Here is a 19,402-nt window from a genome sequence, read left to right on the forward strand (position 1 = left end):
CATCAACTCCATCTCTCTGCAACTTCGAGGAAAGGATGTTAGGGATGGGGACGGGGGACACCATGTCAAAGGCCTCACAGAAGCCCAGAGAGATAACAGCCGTAGCTCTTCCCTTGTCCACTGGTGTAGTCACTCATCACACAAGACCACTAGGTTGGTCAGGCAGGACTTGCCCCGGGTGACGCCATGCTGGCTGTCTCGAATCACCTCCCTGTCCTCCACGCGCCTTCGCAGAGCTTCTAGGAGGAGCTGTTCCATGGTCTTCCCAAGCACAGAGGTGAGGCTGACAGGTCGGTGGTGCCCAGGGTCCTCCTTTCTGCCCTTTTTAAAGAGGACTGCAATGTTTCCCTTTCTCCAGTCCCCACGGACTTCACCTGACTGCCGTGACTCTTCAACTATCATGGAGAGAGACTTGGCAATATCCCGGGGGGGATGAGGGGAGGACCACCCACACGGGACCCACCCCAAGGGGGACCGGGGGGTGGGGCCACCCACGCGGACCCGCCCCGGGGGGGGAGGGACCACCCACACGGGACCCGCCCCAAGGGGGGAGGGGCCACCCACGCGGGACCCGCCCCAATGGGGGGAGGGAGGGCCACCCACGCGGGACCCGCCCGGAGAGGGGGAGGGGCCACCCACGCGGGACCCGCCCGAGGGGGGAGGGGCCACCCACGCGGGACCCGCCCGGGAGGGGGAGGGGCCACCCACGCGGACCCGCCCGGAGAGGGGGAGGGGCCACCCACGCGGGACCCGCCCGGAGAGGGGGAGGGGCCACCCACGCGGGACCCGCCCGGAAGGGGGAGGGGCCACCCACGCGGGACCCGCCCGGAGGGGAGGGCCACCCACGCGGGACCCGCCCGGAGAGGGGAGGGGCACCCACGCGGGACCCGCCGGGAGGGGAGGGCCACCCACGCGGGACCCGCCCGGAGAGGGGGAGGGCCACCCACGCGGGACCCGCCCGGAGGGGGGAGGGCCACCCACGCGGGACCCGCCCGGAGGGGGGGAGGGGCCACCCACGCGGGACCCGCCCCGGAGGGGGAGGGGCCACCCACGCGGGACCCGCCCAAGGGGGGAGGGGCCACCCACGCGGGACCCGCCCAAGGGGGGGAGGGGGAGGGGCCACCCACGCGGGACCCGCCCGGGGGGGAGGGGGAGGGCCACCCACGCGGGACCCGCCCGGAGGGGGGAGGGGCCACCCACGCGGGACCCGCCCCAAGGGGGGGAGGGGCCACCCACGCGGGACCCGCCCCAAGGGGGGGAGGGAATGAGGGACCACCCACATGGGACCCGCCCCGGGGGAGTGAGGGGCCACCCACGCAGGACCCCCCCAAGGGGGAGGGCCACCCACGCGGGACCCGCCCGGGAGGGGAGGGGCCACCCACGCGGGACCCGCCCCAGGGGGGGGGGGAGGGGCCACCCACGCGGGACCCGCCCCAGGGGGGGGGGGAGGGCCACCCACGCGGGACCCGCCCCAAGGGGGGGGGGGAGGGGCCACCCACGCGGACCCGCCCCAAGGGGGGGAGGGGAGGGGCCACCCACGCGGGACCGCCCCGGGGGGAGGGCCACCCACGCGGGACCCCCCCAAGGGGGGGAGGGGCCACCCACGCGGGACCCCCCCAAGGGGGGAGGGGGGAGGGGCCACCCACGCGGGACCCGCCCCAAGGGGGGGAGGGGCCACCCACGCGGGACCCGCCCCAAGGGGGGGGGGAGGGGGAGGGGCCCCCACGGACCCAAGGGGGGAGGGGCCACCCACGCGGGACCCGCCCCGGGGGGGAGGGGCCACCCACGGGACCCGCCCCAAGGGGGGAGGGGCCACCCCGCAGGACCCACAGGACAGAAGGCAGAAACCTCCCAGCCGGAGGGACAAAGGAGAGGAGGGGAAATCCCCTGGGGGGAGGGGAGGAACATGGGACAGGATGTGGGGGGACAGGACGAGGGACACAGAGAACAGGCGGGGAAAACTCCCCAGGGCGGGGGGAAAACTCCCATGGGGGCCAGGGACCCTTGGGAGGGGGAAGCAGGGACAGGGGGGACAGGCAGAGGAAGGCGTGTTCGTAGAAACGTGCAGGGGCACACAGGCCTAGGATGACCGACACCAGGGGCTCCACCTGGCATAACCCACGGCGGATAACTCACCTGCAATAACCCACAACGCATCCTCCACTCTGCAGAACTGACCCACACCCCATCGTCCGCACTGCCGCTCCCGTCAGGGCAAAACCCTGCTGAGGATCGCTGGCAAAAAGAGCAAAGACAGCCACAGCGACTTCCATGGCAAAACAAGACCTGACCGTAGCTACAGCCATCAAGAAAAGACATCCTGCCAAAAATAAAATCATAACCGACAAACAGACAACCTGAAAAACCTAGAAAGCTCAGAAAGACAGAACACCCTACCATGCTGCAACCCGCACTGCCTGACCCGTGAAGCCACGAGAACGAGGTCCGCTGCACGAACAGCGCGAGACCCTCGAGCCCGCTTACCTACAAAGCCCCTCAGGGAATTACAGCGGCGGCCGGGCAATGCAGAAACCACGATGGCGTGACGTGGTGACTCAAGGATCCCAAGCGGACACCTTACCACTACACAAGCTGGTGCTAAAAACACACTAGAGAAACAACAACAAGAGAACATACCTGCCAGCACTGACACGACAGCAAACCTCACTGGACACTTCAGGAAAAAAGCAAAACTGGAATAATAGAAAAAGCTTGCGTGCCCGGGACTGCGATAAAAGACAGACCCCCGGCTGCGGATTGTTACCGGCACACATAATACACATCCTCTTCAGCCAGAAATTCCACGGAAGACGGTGACACAAACCCACGCTGGAACTAAGTGCCCAGCCAATGCCTCTAAGGAACAATGACTGCCACATCCCGATGGACGGTGAAGGCATGGATGCACAAATTAACTCCGGGAATGAAGTAAGGAAAAGGCACGGAGAAGTGGAGACCTCACAGTTCCAGAGGGTCTATTTTAAGGTACCTAATGCTTTACGAGACGAGACTCACCTGACATCCAGCCCTGCAGACTGCCATACGGAGGCCCGGGTGGTTTACGCTGCGTCTCTCCTGACTTCGTCGCACCTCCCGTCAGCTGCGGAGAGACTAAAACAGAACAGGCCTCATCGACACCCAAATCCAACGGCAAAACCAGCCTGAGGAAGGCTGAGGAACCCTCCTCCCTTTCCCAGCCCCCCAGTCCCAAAACTCTAGAAACCCCTTCTCTTCCACTGAACTGACAGGGAAGGAACACTGGTCCTTCCTGACAGCTCCTGCCCTGTACTCGCACCCCTGAACCCCCCGCATCAGCCGCTCCTCAGGAGCTGCTCTTCTCAGCCGTGCCCTGCATTCCGAGCGATCGGGAAAGGCGATGAGCTGTCCCATACCCTGAAAGACACCATGCTTCATGGCCCTGCCGCTTCCTCGAGAAACTAAAACTCCACAGACAGATGCACACAACATGCTCACCCTAACCCCTGCTAGACAATCTCACCAGCAGCCCTGTTAAGAGAGATTACATCGGCAACTTACTCAGCAAAACTGCTGAAAAAACAGGGTTCCATCTTCAAGGAAGTCAGCAAGTCCAGGAAAACGCAATGCACCTAGAAGAAAAAAGCACACTCTTAAACCACCTGGCCACCCCTGGACACGCAATACAAAATTACTGACCTAATAAAAACAAAACAGCTGCCTACAAGCGCACTTTCTACTACACGCTGCTGAACCTCGACTGGCCCGGAAGCTCTTACCAGCTCAAACAGACACCTCCGCTTCCCTCAATGCCAAAACACATCTGCCCACAGAGCTCAGACACCTCCAAAGCTGCCCTCAGCTGACAGCAGAGCAGCACACAGAGCACTGGCACCACAGAAGCCCACCAGCACCATGAGCTCCCTCAGCAGAGGCTGCGGCTCCTCTCCCCCGGGCCCCGCCCACCCCCCTTCCCACAATCCCCTGGGAAAGGGGAGGGGCCAACCACCACAAGGCATAAAGGCGGCCTAGAGGAGCAGCAGGGAGTTTTCTCCTCTGCCTGGAGCTTACAGCGTGCAAAGCGCTGAGCAGAGCAAGCGACCCTCACTGGAAACGACCATACCTGCTCTTCTACTGCAACTACAGCTATGGCACCAGCACCGTGACCGGGTAGGGAATGAACCTCAGGTTTTCTGGGGCGTAGATAGAAGAAGGTAGACGTCCTACTAAGCCACGGAGGAAAGCAGTTCGTTAAAAGCAATAACAGTAGTGTCATCAACAATCACGTGCTTTAGCTGCCTACAAAAACGCCACAACACTATGGGGTTTCGCTTCATTTCTAGCAAGACCGTGCAGACTACCTAACTTCTGCCAGAACTGCCTTCTGGATAGGACTGAATGACAGAGCAGAACTAGATCCCCTACGAATCCCTTCTCCAAAATATCTCTGGTTGCAAAGCACATTATTTACTGTAAATCGCTGCCTGTTCAGAGCCACCTTGACGGTCTCTCCGACTGACTCCCTTAACAGAACGAGATGACTCCTGAAGGAGAGAAGCCACCAAAACCCCATGGAAATACAGGAAACTTACCAGACACTGTATGAAGCAGCCTAATTAACACCTAAGTAGCTAGAACAAAAGAAATTGCAAAGCACAAGAAAAAACACCACAGGAGATGTGTCGAGAAATAGATGAAGGGCTCATATGTCCTCAGGGGACCGGGGACCGAATGGAGGCACACCAAACGGACGAGAGGACAGCGAGACTGACTGGGGTAACAGATGCGGACTCAGGAAGGGTTGTGAGGAAAAGAGGGGTGCAGAGTGCCCTCCCGAGCTAAAACGGGGCTCTAGGGCGTAGGGGATGTCTCGTGAGAGCTCGGCAAAGGGAGCGGAGGAGTCCCGGGGGGGCCTGAGAGACCAAAGAAGCCTCAGAGATAACAATGAGGAACTCTGAAGGGATTTCGACAAAGTACAGATGTTGTCAGGGGGCCGGGCCTGATGAAGGCATCCTAAAGGCAAAGAGCAAGATAAGAGCACTCTGAGAGCACCAAAAAAATAGAAGAGAGCTCAAGTGCTGCAAGAGTGCTGTGGAGCACGAGAAAGGACTCGGAAGACATTGTTCTAGAGAGCAGAGCAATTCAGAGGGACAGGGTAAGAAAAGAAGGCTTGGAGACCGAGCGAGGGCCTTGGAGTCTCAGGAGGGCATCTAGGCAAACTAGAGATGAACTGAGTGAGAGAGGAACCGAACGGAGACCCCCTCGATGGCAGAGAGAAAGATAAAGAGTGCTGCATAGCAAAGAGAGAAGGGAGGCTCTGATGGACCAAGAGAGATAGAAAGGGAGCTGAAGTGCTACAAGGTGCTGTGGAGATGGAGGAAGGTCTCGGGAGGTGTCGTGACTGTGAGGAGAGGGTTGTGGAGGGGCTGACGGACAAAAGAAGGCTTGGGGACGACAAGGAGGAACTCGGGTGATCATCTGAGCAGAGTACACACGGTCTCGAGTGGCTGGGACTGAACAAAGGAATCCTCGATAGCATAGAGAACAAATGAGTGTTCTGTGGTCAATGATGGCCCCACCTACAGTGCCACAAGATGGATGTGGAGCACGAGGAATGTCTCGGGAGGCATTGTGACCGGGAGAAGAAGTGTCCTGAGGGAGCCGGAGAGACAGAAAAAGGATTAGGGATGGGGCGATTAAATCGAGAGGGGACCTGAACCGAGTAAACATGTCATCGGAGGGCCAGGGAACGAATAGAGGCATGCTAGAGGGAAGAGAGGACAGAATGACTGGGCTGGGTCACAGCTATGGACTCAGGAAGCCCTCTGAGGGAACAAGGGGATGTGAGGCCCGCTACAAAGCTAAAAGTGTGCTAAGGGCAGCCTCGAAGGCATCGATAGGCATCGTGACAGCATTAGAGGGGTCTCAATCAGGCCAAAGACACCAAGGAAGGCTCAGGACACAAGGAGGAAGTCTGGGGGGCATCTGAGCAGAGTACAGATGTCGTTGGGAGGCCGGGGACCAAATGGAGGCACCCTAGATGGCAGAGGGGATGATAAGAGCGCTCTGAGGCACAAACCAACCCGAGGACAGGTTTCTGAGGGAACGAGCGAGATCAAAGTCCGCTACAGAGCTCAAACAGGGCTGCGGTACACAAAGAAGGCATCTGAGGAGGCACGGTGACTGGGAGCAGAGGGTCATGAAAGGCTGGGAGGGATAAGAGAGGTTGAAAGGGAGGCAAAGTGCCACCAAAATGCTGTGGAGCACAAGGAAGGTCTTGGGAGGCATCCTAGTTGAAAAAGGGAAGAAAAAGAATGCTCTTTTTTGGAACGGAGGCGTTAGGAGAGGCGCGATTGCAACCAACGAGTCCAAAGGGGCTTACAGAGCTAAAAGCCTGCTGCAGGGAACAGCTAAGACCTTGGGAGGCTTCGTGATAGTAGCAGAGGGGTTCTGAGAGGGACAGGCAGAAGAAGGCTCAAGGAGATGACGAAGAAGTCAAGAGGGGATTTGAAGAGACTACAGATGTCCTCAGGGGACCAGAGACTGAACAGAGGTATCCGAGCTAGCACAGAGGACAACAAGAGTGTCCTGGAGATGAAAGATGGCATCAGGAAAGGTTCTGAGGGAGGCAGAAGGGCGCAAAGTGCGCTACAGAGCCAAGAGAGGGATGTGGGGCACAAGGATGGCCTCGGGAGGCATGGTGATGGCAGGAGAGAAGGGTAAGAGAGACAGAAGAAGGTTCTGGGACACAATGCAAAACTCAAGAAGGTGTCCCAGCAACGTACAGATGTCCTCAGGGGATGAGCGGCTCAATGGAGACATCCCAGATGGCAGTGAATAAGGTAAGAGAGCTCTGGGGCCCAGAGCAAGGCTGAGGAAGGGTTCTGTCTGAGTAAGAGAGATACAAAGAGGGCTGCAGAGCTGGGAGGGTGCCGTGGGGCACGAGGACAGTCTCGGAGGCGTCGTGATGGAACGAGAGGGCTCTGGGGGTCGGGGGGGACCGTGGACATAGAGACAAACAAAGGATTGCTGACACAATGAGGTAGTCGGGAAGGATCTGAACAGAGTCCAGATGTCCTCCGGGGACCGAAAGGAAGCATCCGACATGGCCAAGGGAAGGTAAGAGTGCTGTGGGGCAAAAGGATGGCCTGTGGAAGAGTTGTCTCTGAGGGTACAAATTACACTCCAGAGAGAAAAGCATGCTGAGGAGACCCTCTAAAGCCTCAGGATGAGCCGAGAGGAGAGCAAAAAAAAGACAGACACAAAGAAAACTTAAAAAGCAACAGGGTATGTGACAAACAAGAAAGAATTAAAGAAGAGGGCTAGACAGCTTGCTAAAAGCTAACATAGAAAGAAAATTGAAAAAGCAAAAGGTACAAGGCAGAGGAGAAAAATTAAAAAACAGGGACAGAAAACTAGACAAAGGTAGGCATAAAAAAATTTAAAAATGAAGGCATGAAGGGAGGAAAAAAATTTTAAAAAATCGTGACAACAAACTAAATAAATGGAGCCATAAAGAAAATTGAAAAATTGAGAGAGTACCCAACGGACAAGAAAGAATTCCAAAATAGGGACGGGAACTAGATAAAAGCAGACATCGAAAGAAAAATTAAAAAGCAACAAGATTAAGGAAATAACGGGGAAAAAACAAGAGGAAGAGCAAACTAAATAAACAAAGACATAGAAACAAAATTTAAAAGTGACGGGGTACAACACAGACTAGAATGCAATAAAAAAAATAAAGGTAGTGAACTGGATAAAAGTAGATAGAGAAAAATAATTTTTAAAAAGGATTAAGGAAAAAAAGGAAAACAATTGAAAAATAAGGACAGTGAACTAAAATGCAGATATAGAAAGAAAATTTAAAAAGCAAAGGTGTAAAGGGCAGACAAGAAAAAAAAATGAAAAAATACAGACAGTGACCGGGATAAAAGGAGACACAGAAAATATTAAAAGTGAGAGGGATTAGGGAAATAAAGGGAAAAAACTTTAAAAATAAGGACAGCAATCTAAAACAGAAACATAGAAAGTAAATTTTAAAAGCGATGGAGATTAAGAGAGGAAAAGAGTGAAAAATAGAGACAGGAAACGAGATAACAGCAGGCATAAAAAATTTTGAAAATCGAAGGGCTTAAGAGAGGAAAGAATTCAAAAAAAAACAGGGACAGTGAACTAAATACACAAAGACATAGACGAAAAATTTAAAAAGCAAGGGCACTAAGGAAATGCCAGAAACAATAAAAAATAAAGACAGTGAACTGGATAAAAGCAGACACAGAAAGAAAATTTAAAAGCAACGTGCGAAACAACAGACAGGAAAGAATTTAAAGATAAGGATAGGCCATAAAAGTGGTCCTGGAAAGAAAATTTAAAAAGCAATGAGGTACGGGACAGACAGGAAAAAATTGAAAATAGGGACACCAAAGGAGACACAAGTAGACATAGAAACAGAATTTTAAAAGCCAAGGGATGAAGAGATGAAACGGTTAAAAAATAGGGACAGTGAACTAGAACTGAGACACAGAAATCAAATTTTAAGAAATGCGGCACTAAGGAAGGACAACAAATAATTCAAAGCTAAAGACTCGGAACAGGACAAAAGTAGACATAGAACATTTTGAAGAAACAAGGACTAGGAGAAGTAAAGGAAAAAAAATTTAAAACAGGGACCACAAACTAAAACAGAGACATACAAAGTAAATTTTTAAAGCGACGGGGTACATGACAGGCAGGAAAGAATTAAAAGGCAGGGAGCTGGACAAAAGTAGGCATAGAAGGAAAATGTCAAAAGCAATGGGGTACAGCACAGACAGGAAAGAACTACAAATAGGGAGAGCAAACTAGATGAAAGGAGACAGAGAAGCAGCATTTTAAAAGGCAAGGGATTAAGAGAGGAAAGAATTAAACAATATTGACAGCAAACGAAAATTAAGACACAGAAAGAAAATTTTAAAACCGAGGCGCTAAGGAAAGACAAGAAATGATGAGGCAAATAAACCAGCAAGCGGGATAAATGTCGAAAGAAGAAAAGATTTATAAAGTGACAGGGATTAAGGAAAGACAAGAAATAATTAAAAAATAAAAACAGCGAATGGGATAAAAGTATGCAGAAGATTTTAAAAGCAACGGGGATTATGGACATAAGGAAAAAAATAAGAAATAGCACAGCGAACTAAAACAGAGATGTAGAACGAAAATTTTAAAAAGTGAGGGCACTAAGGAAACACAAGAAAGAATTAAAAGAAAAGAGAGCAGAGAGGATTATGGAAATAAAAGGGGGAAAAAATGAAATACGGACAGCACACTAAAAGCAATGGAGAAAAAATTTAAAAAACCAATGGCACTAAGGAAGAAAAGAAATAACTAAAAGAAAAGACAGCAAAATAAAGACAGTGAATGGGAATGAAAATAAAAAATTTAGGAAGTGAGAGGATTAGGGAGATAAAGGAAGAAAACAAAAAATAGGAACAGTGAACTAAACCAGAGACCTAGACAGAAAATTTAAAGAGCAATGGCACTAAGGAAAGACAAGAAATAATTAAAAGAAAGACAGCCAAGGGAATAAAAGTAGGCATAGCAAGAATATTTAAAATGCGATAGGCATTAGGGAAATAAGGGGAAATATTAAATAATAGCGACACTGCACTAAAAAGGAGAAGCAGAAAACAACCTTTAAAAAGTGATGGTACTAAGGAAAACAAAGAACAAATCATTAAAAATAAAGACAGCAAACGGGATAAAAGGAGGCAGAAATTTTTCAAAGCAAGTGGCGATTAAGGAAATAAGGAAAAAAATAAGAAATAGCCACCGCGAATTAAAACGCAGGCAGAAAGAAAATTTGAAAAGCGAGGGCACTAAGGAAAAACAAGAAAAAATAATTAAAAAATAAAGACCAGCAAAAGAGACGAAAGTAGACAATTTTAAAAGCCAAGGGATTATGCGAGGAAAGAAGTAAAACAGAGCGACAGCAAACTAAAACGCAGACACAGACAGAAAATTTAAACGGCGACGGCACTAAGGACAGAGAAGAAATAATTAAAGACAGCGAACAGGAAGGAGGTACACGGAAAGAATACTTAAAAAGCAACAAGGATCACGGAAGTAAAGCAAAAACCATTTTAAAAATATGAAGAGCGAATTAAAATGGAGCTGTTGAAAGAAAAGATAAAAAGCGATGGCCTTAATGAAAGAAGAAAAAATCTGAACACACACACAGCAAACAGGAGAAAAGTAGACAGAACGAACATTTCAACAGCAACAGCGATTCGGGAAATAAAGGAGAAAAAACATTAAAAATAGGGAGAGCGAACTAACTAACAATTTTGAAGCCACCGGGTCCACTACCAACAAAGATCAATAAAAATGGGGATTGGCAGATTCATAGAAGCAGACAGAGAAAGAGAATTTGAAAAGTGATGTGGTAAGGGACAGGCAGGAAAAAAAATTCAAAAATAGGGACAGCAAATTTTAAAAGCAACAGGGATTAAAGAATCAGTAAAAATAAAATCAAATAGCGACAGTAAACTAGAACGAAGAAGTGGAAGGAAAATTTAAAAAGCAAGGGCACTGAGGAAAGACAAGAAAGAATTAGAAAGAACCAGCAAAGGGCATAAAAGTAGGCAGAGAAGGAATATTTAAAAAGCAATAGGCGTTAGGGAAATAAAGGAAAGAGTTATGGAATAGGGACGGCAGACTATAACAGAGACAGAGAAGGACAATCTAAAAAGCGACAGCACTAAGGAAAGACAAGCAATACTTCTACACAAACAACAGAGGGAATCAAAGTAGGCAGAGAAAGAACATTTAAAAAGTGAAGGGGATTAGGGAAACGAAGGGGAAAAGTAAAATATAGGGACAGCGAATGAAAACGGAGACGGAGATCTAAAAAGCGAGGCGCTAAGGAAAGACAAGAAAATCATGAAAAATAAAGAGATGGCAGCTAAAAGAGTAAGCATAGAAAGAACATTCAAAAAGCAATAGGCATTAGAGAAATATTGGAAAAACTTAGGAAATAGGGACAGCAAACTATAACCGATGTAGAAAGAAAATTTAAACCCAAGGACACTACGGAAAGAAATTATTTTTAAAATACACACTGATACAGAGACAGCGAACGGGATAAAAGCCGACAGAAAATTTAAAAGCAATGGTGATTAAGGAACTAAGGAGAAAATTAAAAACGAATGACAGAGAACTAAAACGGAGATGTAGAAGGAAAATCTAAAAAGTGATGGCAAAGAAGCAAGAGAACAAATAATTTTAAAGAGCCAGCGACGGGGGAAAACAACCAGGCAAAGAAACAACTTTTAAAAAGCAAGGGGATTAAGAAAATAAAGGGGAAAAAAATAGGGACAGCGAACAAAAACGGAGAGGTAGAAAGAAAATTTAAAAAGCGAGGGCACCAAGGAAAGACAAGAAAGAATTCTTACAAACAGCAACTGGAATACAAGCAGGCGTAGAAGAAAATTAAACAAGGCGAGGAGTTCTAGGGAAAGAAAGGGAAAATTTAAAATATAGGGACAGCAAACCAAAAGAGATGGAGAAAGAACACTTGAAAAGCGAGGGGACTGAGGCAAGACAAGAAATCAATCGACAGACTAAAGGCAGTGAACTGAAGGCAGCGAACGGGATAAAAGCAGAGAGAAAAATCTCAAAAGCAACGATGATTAAGGAAACAGGGGAAAAATTAAAAAACAGTGACGGTGAACTAAAACAGAGATGCAGAAAGAGAACTTAAAAGCGATGGCACTAAGGAAAAACCAGTACTAATTCCAAAACAACAGCAAAGGACATAAAAGTAGGCATGGAAAGAAGATTTGAGAAGCGATAAGTATTAGGGAAATGAAGGAAAAAATTAGGAGAGGGGGACAGTGAACTACAACACATGTAGAAAGAAAATCTAAGTAGCGACAGCACTAAGGAAGGAGAATTATTAAAAAATAAAGACCGTGATATCAAGACAGCCAAAGGGATAAAAGGAGAGAGAAAATTAAAAAAACAACCACTGATTAAGGAAATAAGGAAAAAAAGATGAAATAGCAATGGCCAACTAAACGGGAGACACAGAAAGAAAGTCCAAAAAGCAAAGGCACTAAGGAAAGACAAGGCCTAATTAAAAATAAAGACGTGGAAGGGAAAAAAGTAGGTATAGAAAGAACAGTGAAAAAGCAATAGGCATTAGGGAAAGAAAGGGAAAAAAAAATGCAATGAGGACTGCAAAGTAAAACTGATGTAGAAAGAAAATTGAAAGACCAAGGACACTACGGAAAGACAAGAAAGAATGAGAAAAAAACAGCAAAGGCAATAAAAGTAGGCATAGAAAGAAATTTTAAAAAAGCGAAGAGTCTTAGGGACGTAAAGGAAAAAATTGCAAAATAAGGGCAGCAAACTAAAATGGAGATGTAGAAAGAAAATCTAAAAAGCGAGGGCACTAAGGAAAGAGAAAAAATAATTGAAAAATAGAGGTAGACAAATAAAGACCACGAATGGGATAAAAGCAGACAGATCATTTTCAAAGCAACGGCGATTAAGGAAATAAGACAAAAATTTAAAGTAGCAACAGCACACTAAAACAGAGATGGATAAGGAAAACTTAAAAAAGTAAGGGCTCTAAGGAAAGACAAGAAATAATTTCTAAAAACCAGCCAAGGGAATAAAAGTAGGCATAGAAAGAACATTTTAAAAGCAAGGAGTTTTAGGGGGAAAAAAGGGAAAAAATTTAAAATATATGGACAGCAAACGAAAACAGAGACATAGAAAGAACATTTTTAAAAAGTGAGGGAGCGAAGGAATGACAAGAAAGAATTAAAAAATAACAGCGAAGGGAATTAAAGGAGCCACAGAAAGAAACATTTAAAAACCAGCGAGCATTCGGGAAAAAAAAAAAAAAAAAAAAAAAAAAAGGCTGAAATAGCCCCAGCAAAATAAAACAGAAAAGTAGAAAGAAAATGTAAAAAGTGACAGCACTAAGGAAAGACTAGAAAGAATTCTTAAAAAATAGCAAAGGAAATAAAAGCAGGCATAGAAAGAACATATAAAAAGTGAGGGGGATTAGGGAAATAAAGGGAAAAATTAAAATACAGGGACAGCGAACAGAAACGGAGACGTAGAAAGAAAATTTAGAAAGCGAGGCACTAAGGAAAGAGAAGAAATAATTAAAACCTAAAGGCAACCAAATGAAGACAGCTAACGGGATAAACTTGGAAAATGTTAAAAGTGACAGGGATTAGGGAAATAAAGGGAAAAGTTTAAAAAAATAGGGAGAGCGAACTAACACAGACGTAGATAGAAAATCTAAAAACCAAGGGCACTAAGGAAAACAAGAACTAATTCTTAAAAACAGCAAATGGAATAAAATCAGGCATAGAAAGAGAATGAAACAAGCGAGGAGTTTTAGGAAAATCAGGGGGAAAATGAAAACATAGGGACAGTGAACAAAACCAAAGACATAGAAAGAAAATCTAAGAAGTGATGGGAAAGAAGCAAGAGAACAAATAAGTAAAAAACAGCCAGCAAAGGGGAAAAAAGCAGGCAAAGAAACAACTTTTAAAAAGCGAGGGGGATGAAGGAAATAAAGGGAGGAAAAAACCCATGGACAGCAAACAAAAACGGAGATGTAGAAAGAAACTTTAAAAAGTGCCAGCACTAAGGAAAGACAGAAAAGAAGTAAAAGACAAGACAGGCAAATAAAGACAGCGAACAGGATAAAAGTAGAAAATCTAAAAAGCAATGACGATTACGGAAATAAACTGAAAAAATTAAGCAGTAGCCATGGCAAACAAAACCAGAGACGTAGAAAGAAAATGGAAAAAAGCGACGGCACTAATGGAAGACGAAAAATATTAACAACATCTATAAACACAGTGAACAGGACAAAAGTAGACAGAAAGAACACTGCAAAAGCAACAGCGATTAGGGAAATAAAGGGAAAAAATATCTAGAAAATAGGGACAGGAACTACATAAAAATCTTAAAAGCAAGGGGGTACGTGACCGACAAAGAGCAACTAGAAATAGGGATTGGCAGATTCATAACAGTAGACACAGAAAGAGCATTTAGAAGCGACTGCGTAAGGGACAGGCAGGAAAATACTGAAAAATAAAGACAGCAAACTGGATAAAAGTTGTCACAGTGAGAAAATTTAAAAAGCAAAGGATTAAGAACAGAGAGGCAGAAAATTAAGAAAAATTTTAAGAAGTGCTGAAGCAGAGGACAGGCAGGAAGAAATAAGAGACACAGACAGGGAACTGGATAACTGCAGCCAGAGAGAGGAAATTTAGAAAGCAACGGGTCCTGGCCATAGGGTAAGAAGTGAGCTATCGGGAGAGGGAGCCGGACAGAGAGCCCCAGGGAAAGGACATGGGAAGAGCGACAGGGTGCAGAGCAGAGGCAGTCACTGAGAACAGCCACGGGCGCTGGGTAGAGGGGACCTAGAAATGCCATTTTGCCCAGCAAGAGGGCAGAAGAGAGCGCGGGAAGAGTGAAAGAAGAGCGGGTGGGGGGGAGCCAGAAAGGGAGAGCACAGAAAGGAAATGTGGAAGGCGACGAGGTCCAGGGCAGTGTGGGCAGCAGAGCAAAAAGCTTCAGGGAGCCGGCCAGCCCGGAAGGGAGCCGGAGGCCAGGACAGGCAAGGAGGCAGGCAGAGATGTGGAGAAGCACGGCAGGATGCCTGCAAGGGGAGGTGCGACTCACCGCAGCTCCTGGCACCCGCAGGAGACCTTCACCGCCCGCAGGCTTCTCTCTCTGCCTCTGCCCCTTCCTCCTCCGCAGTGCCGGCTGCCCGACCCTCGCCCACCCAGCAGCAGGCGGCGGGTGCCTCGATGCTCCTCTCCCACGAGGCTTCCCGGACGCACGGCGGCTCCCACGTGCAGCCGACGGACGGACGGCCCGCCCCCCCAGCTCCCGGAGCTGCGTGCTGGTGGTTGCGCTCTGCTCTGTCGGGGCCTCTTGCTGGCTGCAGGGAGCAGGCATTCCTTGCTGGAGGCAGCTGCCTGTGTGTGGAAGCCCCTCTCTTTCAGTCCTCAGCCAGCTCCCCCAGCAGGCATGCCCAGGCAGCCCCTCCCCAGCTCGAGCCCCTTGGCACAGCAGGGCCAGCCCCATCCTCAGCCTCCCTGGCTGCCCCTGGGCTGCCCCAGCCCATCCCCACCTGCAGCCTTTTGCAAACCTTGGCCCAGCCCCATCCTCACCTCACAGGCCCCACCTGGGTGCCCCAGCCCCAGCTGGAGCCCCTTGGGAACAGGGGGCCATCACCCCAGCCCCACAGCACATCACCCCTCCCCTGGAGCCAACCCCAGCACTGAGCCTGAGCCCAGCAGCTGGAAAACCCATCCAGGAGGGCAGAGGAGGCAGTGAAGGTTTGTTCCTTCATGCACCTCAGAAATGCCAGCAGGGAGTTGGCTGCAAGGCTCCGTGCCCAAAGGCAGGAGGAGAGAGGGAAAAGAGGGGAGAGGAAAGCAGGAGGAAGGACAGAGGGAGGGAGAGAAGAGGGCTGGGACAGGGAGCCAGCCCACGGGATCCTGGGAACAAGAGAGGGACAGGGAGCTGCACAAGGTGGGGGGAGAGAGAGACAGAAATGGAGGGCAGTGAGGAGGAGGAGGAGGAGCTGGAGCACAAGAACCACAGGAACAGAGAGAGGGAGCAATAAGAAGAGGGGCAGGGAGCGGGGGGGAGAGAGGGAAGGGACCGAGCAGGACAAGAGGACAGCAGAGAGGGACAGACACACAGAGGGGGGCAGGTTTCAGGACACTAGGGAACTGGATAGAGGGAGAGAGAGAGAAAACTACACAAGGGGAACACAGCAGAAAGAAATCTTTTAAAAAAAAAAAAGGAACTATGAAGCCAGATAGAGGCAGTCATAGAAGAGAAATGTAAAAAGCGAAAACCTCAGGAAAGACTTAAAAATTAGAGCGCCTAAGACAGACAGAGTGAGAAATAGAAAGGGAAGAGGACAGAGAGGCAGGAAATTAACAAACTTGTTAGAGGGAGCTATGTAGAGGGAGATTGGGAAAGGAAAATAAAAAGCGATGGGCTGGAGGAAACACAGGAAAGGAAAAAGTGGGACAGGGAACTAGAGAAATGGAGACATACAAAGAAAATTTAAACGCGATTGGGCAAGGAAACTGGAAAAAAATAAAAAACCCAGGGAGAGCAAACTGGATAAAAGATGGGAGAGAAAGAAAACTTCAAAAGCGACGGGGTACCTAACAGACAGGAAAGAATTAAAGAATAGGGAGGGAGCTCGATCAAAGTAACATGGAAGGAAACTTGAAAATGCAAAGAGGTGCAGGACAGTCAGCAGAGATCTGAAAACAGGACCGCAAACTAGGTTACCAGTACCTATAGAAACACACTTTTAAAAGCCAAGGGATTAAGAGGGGGAAAATTAACCGAGAGAGACAGCGATCTAAATAAACGGAGACATAGGAAGAAAATTGGCAAAGCGAAGCGCAGGCTGCAGGACGGACAGGAAAGCATTATCAACACACACATTGGCTGGGATAAAATTAGGCACAGAAAAACTAACAAGCCACCTCTATTGGGAAAGACAAGAAAAACCTAAACAATAAAGAAAGGGTCACCAAGAGAGAGAGACACATACAAAGTAAATTTAAAAAGCAACGGAGTACACAAGAGACTGAAAACGATTAAAAAACTAAGGGTAGGGAGCTTGATCAAAGTACACCTAGAAAGAAAACTTCAAAAGCAACTGGGTAGAGAGAAAACAGGAAAAAACTACAAAACAGAGACAGCAAACTAAAACACAGAGACAATGAGAGGATAAAGTTAGACAGAAAATTTTAAAAGCAACAGGGTGTAGGGAAATAGAGGAAAAAAATGAAACAACTAGGGGCAGTGAACTAGAATGGAGATGTAGAAAGAGAATCTAAAAACCGAGGGCACTAAGGAAAGAGAAGAAATAAGCAAAAAAACTAAAGACAGTGAACTAAAGACAGCGAATGGGAACAAAGCAGAGAGAAATCTTAAAAGCAATGATGATTAAGGAAATAGGGAAAAATGAAAAAAACAGTGATGGTGAAACTAAAACTGAGACATACAAAAGAGAATTTAAAAATCAATGGCACTACGGAAAAAAACAGTAATAATTCTAAAAGCAACAGCAAAGGGAATAGAATAGACATGGAAAGAACATTTGAAGAAGCGATGAGTATTAGGGAAATGAAGGAAAAAATTCTGAAAGAGGGACAGCGAACTACAGCAGATGTAGAAAGAAAATCTAAAAAAGCGACGGCGCTAAGGAAAGACAAGAAAGAATTAGAAAAAAAACAGCAAAGGAATAAAGTAGGCATAAAAAGAATATTTTAAAAGCAATAGGCATTAGGGAAATAAAGGAAAAAATTACCAAAATAGGACAGCAAAACTGTAACAGAGATGTAGAAAGAAATCTGAAAAGCGAGGGCACTAAGGAAAGAAAAATTAAAAATAAAGGTAGATAAATAAAGACCGCGAATGGGATACAAGTAGACAGAACATTTTCAAAGCAACGGTGATTAAGGAAATAAAGAAAAGTTGAAAATTCGCGACGGCAAACTGAAAAGGAAACTTAGAAAGAAAATCTAGAAAGTGATGCACAGAAGAAACATAAAGGAAGAAATAAAGACATCGGAAGGGAAAAACAGTAGGACTAGAAAGAAAATTTAAAGAGCGACGAGCATTACGGAAATAAAGGAAACAAATATGGAAGAGGACAGCAAACTAAAACAGATGTAGAAAGAAATCTGAAAAGCAGGTCACTAAGGAAAGACGAGAATAATTGAAAAAAAAAGGTAGACAAAGCAAAGACCGCAAACAGGATAAATGTAGACAGAAACTTTTAAAAGCAACAGTGATAAAGGAAATAAAAAAAAAATAAAGGTAGCAACAGCGAAATAAAATGGAAAACATATAGAGAAAAACCTAAAAAGCAAGGCGCTAAGAAAAGACAAGAAATAACTTTTAATAAACAGGAAAATGAATAAAAGTAGGTATAGAAAGAATATTAGAAAGGTGAGGGGGATTAGGGAAAGAAAGGATGCGTGGTTTAACCCCAGCCAGCAACTAAGCACCACGCAGCCACTCAGCCCTCCGCGCTCCCAGTGGGATGGGGAGGAGAATCAAGGAAAAAAGTAAAACTCGTGGACTGAGATTAAGGACAGTTTATTCACTAAAGTAAGATAAAATATAATACTAATAAAAATATTACAATAATAATAACTGTAATGAAAAAGAATATAACAAAAAACAGAGGAAATAAAGCGCAAGAGAAGACAAGTGATGCACAATGCAGTTGCTCACCACCCGCTGACCCATGCCAGAGCCGTGATCCGCCCCTCCCGGCCAGCTCCCCCCAGTTTATATACGCATGACGTTCCATGGCATGGAATACCCCTTGGGCTGCTTCGGGTCAGCTGCCCTGGCCATGCTCCCTCCCAGCTCCTTGCACACCTCCTTGCTGGCAGAGCATGGGAAACTGAAACATCCTTCACTTAGGATAAGCGCTACTTAGCGCCAACTAAACCATCAGTGTTATCAACATCATTCATTCTCACGCTAAATCCAAACACAGCACTGTACCCGCTACTGAGAAGACAATTAACTCTATCCCAGCCGAAACCAGGACGCTGGGTAAAGGGCAAGCAGGAAAAAAAATTAAAACTGGGGAAAGAAGAGTGGATAAAAGTTGACATAGCAAGAAAATTTAAAAAGCAAAGGCTTTAAGGAAAGACAAGAAAGAATTTTAAAAGTAAGGGTAGGGTGACAGAGAGAGACCTAGGAAGAAAGTGATAAAAGCAGAGGCATTAAGGAAAGACAAGAAAAAGTTACCAAATGAGAATAGGGAGAAAAATACAGAGAGACACAGGAAGAAAACAAAGGAAGACCGGAGGCAGAACGAAGGGAAGATCAACGAGGACAGGGAGCAGGACAAAGGGGTGGAAAAGGAAAAAACAGTGATGGTAGCAGGATAGAGGAAGAGAGAGAGACAAAGAGCAAGACGAGCAAGAGAAGGAGAATGACAGAAGGATGTAGAGAGAAAGACTGGGACACGTAAAAGGGGGGTTGGGGGACACACATCAGAAGGGCAGAAAGAAAGAGAGAGATGGGGAGCAAGAGTGTGATAGAGACAGAGGGAGAGAGGGAGTAGTGCAAGGATACAGAAAAGCAGAGGTACAGGGAAGAGGAAAGAATGACAGAGAGAGAAAGGGGAGGATGGGAGCAGGAGAGAGAGATGGAGAAAGAAAAAACAGGGACATGGATAGGGACAAGGACAGGGACAGGGGGTAGAGAGGCAAAGAGAGGAACAGGGACCAGGACACTGGATATAAACAGAGAGGGACAAGGAGCGGGACACAAGATTGCAGAGAGAGAGGTACAGGGAAGTGACAGAGAGAAAAAGAGGGGCGGGGAGCAGGTCAGAGAGCTGGAGAAAGAA

General features: G+C 47.4%; 1 long non-coding RNA gene across 1 annotated transcript in view; it reads right to left on the reverse strand.

Moving 5' to 3' along the window:
* Nucleotides 1-256: 256 nt before the first annotated feature.
* LOC127027971 (uncharacterized) overlaps nucleotides 257-19,402 on the reverse strand; it is a 59,636-nt gene continuing 40,490 nt past the window's right edge. Inside the window, exon 4 of the long non-coding RNA XR_007767903.1 lies at nucleotides 257-321. This is a non-coding gene — a long non-coding RNA (uncharacterized LOC127027971). The remainder of the gene's footprint in view (nucleotides 322-19,402) is intronic.

Source organism: Gymnogyps californianus, unplaced genomic scaffold, assembly GCF_018139145.2.
Source record: "Gymnogyps californianus isolate 813 unplaced genomic scaffold, ASM1813914v2 HiC_scaffold_112, whole genome shotgun sequence".
Lineage (NCBI taxonomy): Eukaryota > Metazoa > Chordata > Aves > Accipitriformes > Cathartidae > Gymnogyps > Gymnogyps californianus.